Source organism: Passer domesticus, chromosome 2, assembly GCF_036417665.1.
Source record: "Passer domesticus isolate bPasDom1 chromosome 2, bPasDom1.hap1, whole genome shotgun sequence".
NCBI classification, from domain to species: Eukaryota; Metazoa; Chordata; class Aves; order Passeriformes; family Passeridae; genus Passer; species Passer domesticus.
In genome coordinates, this window is record NC_087475.1 from 62,831,862 (window position 1) to 62,836,753 (window position 4,892).

The following is a 4,892-nucleotide window of genomic DNA, read 5'->3' on the forward strand; positions in this document are numbered from 1 at the left end:
GAGAACAGATACTGTTGAGGTGGATCATACTTCTCTATATCCCATCTGGGCAGAGACACCAGCTATTTTCTAGGATAGCAAAAGTGGCTTTCGTCATTCTTGTCCTTGCTGCCAGGTTTCTTGTCTCATAGCTCTGCGTTCCCACATCTAGCCTGCAGTGCATTGCTCCTTCAGTTGCCAGTGCCACTGTAATTCAGACTATACGCTACAAGGAAGAAAACTAACAGGAATTACAGCTTATCATTAAATTTAATTATTTGAAAATCCAATATACAGCATAGCTGCACAGGACTGATAGAGATGAGAAAGCATGTATATGAGAAGAAAATGCATATGAGGGCAAAAATATGGGCCTGAATCCTTCTTAAAACAGTTTTTTTCATAATATAAAATGGATCAAGGAGCTACATCTGTATCTCTAGAGCAGTCACCTGTAAAGAGATGGTTTTTCCTCTTGCATTTTGCTCATCACAGATGCTGAATGGTTTACTACAAGGAAAGAATTGGTTCTCCTCAAAAAACTTCAGTAGCAAGTCATTTCACCTGCATTAAATAATTCAGAAAAATACCCAAAATAAAATGCTGAGAACCATAGTTGCAAAGAGGAAAGGTGAAAGATCAAGCAGAATTAGTCACTGAAGTAGGCATGCCCAATAGACACAGCTTCTTTTCCTCCAGTCTTCGCTGGGAAAACTATGTGAATCAAATGAAAATGTGAAGTTGACGCACCAAATTTACATTGAGGTCTCTCTTTCGTTTAAATAGAGCAAAAGCATGGCCATGGCTCTTTTTTGATTCAAATGTTTAGCACTCAACAGATAAGTGATAGATGTTTCATTCACAGAATCACAAGTTTGACTTCTGATGTCTGAGCTGTGCAACCACCGTAGTGAAGAGCTGCATGATGAGGAAATGATGCTTGGTCTCTTCTGGTAAGACGCAGTTGCCAGACTGTGTGCTGGAAGAACTGAGTATTTTCACAGGATGTCTTACCCTGAGAAATGTTAGAGGGCCCTTTTGTCAGTGACAGACCCTCAAAAGCTTTCATATTGTAATGCTGAAGAGCATGCTGTAGGGTCTTCTCATGCCACTTCCTTAGCCTGCAGCGTTGCTGCTTAGATCGATTTCTAAGATAAGTCTTGGTAACATCTGCTATTTGTTGTGAAAATAAAATGTAGGAAAATGCCATGGGAAAAAAAAGACTGCTGAGTGATTGAACAGCAGAACCATGACAAATTATATAAGACTGCATAATATTTTCAGTTGCTTCAAGATACTTTGCTCTTGCCTCTGCCATCAAGCTTCAAGATCATTATCTGCATAGAAAAGTGCACAAAATGTGTACCAGTTCAACAAAAATGTTCTTTTTTTTCCTCCAAGCATTCTGTGTTCACAAATGATGGCAACATACTTAGAGTGGGTACATTTCATCACCACTGTTGATGGAAATGCAGATATTTGCAGTTCAGCATCTTTGAAGCAGATGACTACTCATTCACTTACTTCTGCCTTCCAATTTTAAACAGGAGTTCTGCTATTTAGACATGCTATGTCCTTTCAACTGTAACATGAACCAATCCATGTGCAAGGTTATTTTATGAACTTCTGCTTTTCAGTATTTGCCACACTAAATTGTTTTAAATAAACAAATCTTGCAAAAGCAGTTCGTTCAACTTTCTCTCCAGGACAGTCATGCATTTGTTTAATTAGACTGATTTACAAACAGGTGTGGTGTTTGTATTGCAGGCAGAGCCAGAAGTTTCATTTTTGAAACAGCATCATGCTCACAGAGTTCCCTGGAAATCATGAGGAGTATAAGGAGGCACAGCACTCCACCCAGACAAACACATTGGGAGCAGTTCAGTTGAAGGCTCCTTCCTGGAGAAGTTTCCTTGTTGCGATAGTATCTCATTTATATAATGGACATTTTCTGCTCATGTACTATTCTGGTGATAGAGAGAATACAGAAATGTCATGATGCTCTTTCAGAGTGGGAAACTTTTGAACTATCAAGTGGTTAAAAGTGAGAAGCAATGCCTGCAGTGAGAAGTAATGTCTTTTATTAGACCAGATGATGCAGTGGTGAAGAACAGGCTGGCTTTCATGAACACAAAAAGCCCTTCATCTTATTGAGGGTGGGGGCCCAGTTCATGGAGCCTGAACAATGGAACCATCCAAGGCCATGGTTCCACATGATGAAAGGCTGGGTCCTAAGGCACAAAGTACAGGATCAAAACCACTGCAGCTACTTGACACACAATCATACAAACTCATAATGCCAGATGAAGTGTAATATATATTTTGCAGAGATAATTTTGTCCAAGCATATTTCACAGTGGATCAGGTATCATCTGCCAGAACCCAGGGACCATAGCATTGTTGTAAACACTATGTCCTATGCTTTAACATGACAGAAGTGGTATTGTGGGCTGGCACTTCAGATGGATGAAATTTATACTCAGGTGATGCTGTAGCATATATCTGGTATCAATGAGTGGAAAAAAAACCCAAAAACATTCCAAACCAAAAGTGCTTGTTTTAAATTACTTTGTATTTATGAAAGGTTTTTGTTGTAAACACATGGTTGCATCCACACACTGAAGTGCTTTGATACACTTGGTGAAGTGGTTTAAAAATAATCAGCAAAATGTTTAAACTTTGTAGTTCTAACTAGGCATGGAAAAACAGTCTTCTGACCATCACCAAATTTAGTAATTATGGAGAAAATTAGGTTTTGATGTGAGACAAAAGAAACATATTTAGTGAAGTTCACATCTTACAACACTGATGCTTTCCTATATGTGGAAATGGATCAGAACATTCAAGCGGGCCTAAAATATATTTTTCAAATATGAGGGAGTGGTGTGCAGTAGAAAAGTATTGTTACAGAACTAAATTCCTACCATACAGACACTTTTATATGATCTAGGATAATGGATATGTGCCTGTCTGCCATGAATCACTATGAAATGCTGCTGGAGGAAGAGCAGGAAAAAATTCAGAATTGACAAGGATTTCAAAATTCTGAAAGGATTGTCTTAGAGATAAACTGTGTGAATACACTGGCATTAAAGTTTTTCAGCCTTACTTCCACTCCAGTCTATATTTTTCCCAGTGGGACAGGGGTAGAATTTGCTAGTTCCCATCACAGGGGAAAAACTGCTCCACCCATGTGGTTTTAATCACAGGGATTCATTAATAATTGGTCACTAATTTATTAATGTCACATAATCACATGGTGGTCAGTGCTACCCATATGGAATCCATACCAGCATTACAACAGATAAATCAGAACATTAACAAACATTGACAAATGCTTGAACACCCTTCTGTGAGAACTGCCCAAAATTTCAACCCCCTCCCAGGTGCACAGAGCTACAGGCACCCATAAATCACATACCCCATGGCATGATGCCTTGCGTTGTCAGGCCAGGTTTCTCTTCCCTCATTGTGAAGTTTAATGCTTTGTTTAGACTTCTTTTGAAGCCGACTTTTTTTTTTTTCTTCTACTTGAGAAGTCTCTCGGTAATTTCCTGGTTACTATTTAATCCAGCTGATGGCCATCTCCTAAGCAAACCTCATTATTGTTATTTTCCTCTTTAGCATGACCTGTGCTGGGGCAAATGCTTTTGCAGGTGTATTTGGGGATTCTGTTCATTCACACTTTTCTCAGCTGCATGTTGTCATATCAGCAGCTGTTACCCACCCCATGGCACTGAGGTGGGGGCCCTGCACATTGACTGTATCTCCCAGGTGAGAAGCCACACATTTCACCCAACACCTCCATCCCCACCTCTGAGCCAGTCATCCTCAGCCAGGCTGGCACTTGTGCACATTTAGGATTGTGATTCAGTGCCTCCTAAGAGGAAAGAGACAGAAGAGATCAGAAACCTGCCCTGTAGGCACCTAAATAAGGGTCCCAACTCCAGACTTCAAAGAATGTATACTCTGTTTAAAACATTTTACTAATTGCGAAACTAGAAGTCAGGCTGGCCTGGCTTGTCATGCACAGATGAAGCTAATTGCAAGCCACATGTGAGGTACATAATTTATGCAGTTTCTCTCTTACTAAGATGTGTTATGAGAACTTCCCTTCTGAAATCTCTTACGTGGTGACCTAACTTCACTGAATTTAGTTACAGCTCTGATTTCCTCCAACTTTTCTTTCTGTGGACCAAGGACTTGTGTAACAGCTATGAGGGATTTGGGATTTGGCCTAAAGTGTCCTTGCACAAGGGCGAGTCTGTGCCAAGGGTTTGTAATCCAGTGCTTATTTGTGCACTATTGTGGCTCCCTTTATTTCTTTGCAACACATATAGTGGCAGGCCCTGGTTTCACATTTGGTGGTAGTGCTGTGTAAGATACTTAGTGGGCTTGGTTCCTCCTGCTCTGCTCATGGCTTCTGGTTCCCATTGCCTCCCTGAACCACCCTTGCACAGTGAGGCTGTAAACCAAGTGGTGGAATGGGGACAGCTTGGGGTGCTTCAGAAAAAAGATAGGTTGTTTTCCAGCCAGATCAGTGTACCTTGCAGCTGCATACACACATACACACACACACACCCACACACACACACACCTGATTTGGCTCAGTAAAGGGGTAACACAGGGCTGGGAATTTGCAAGAGGAATGGGAGCTCCATGGGGCACTATTGCCATTCAAAACAATGCCTGTGTAACCATGTCCTCTGAGGACATAAATTAACTCCAAAGAATGAAGATCTTGCTAGGGATATCTCTGAGGTGCTGCGTACCCTGTCATTGAAGCTCCAGCCAAGCCTGCAGGATGAACTGCAGGATATTTTTCAACTACTCGACATTTGGAAGGGATGCTGGAGAGATCTGGCCCTGCACTTCTCTTGAGCTTCTCAGTCCCACTGCTCTCAGTAGGAGCT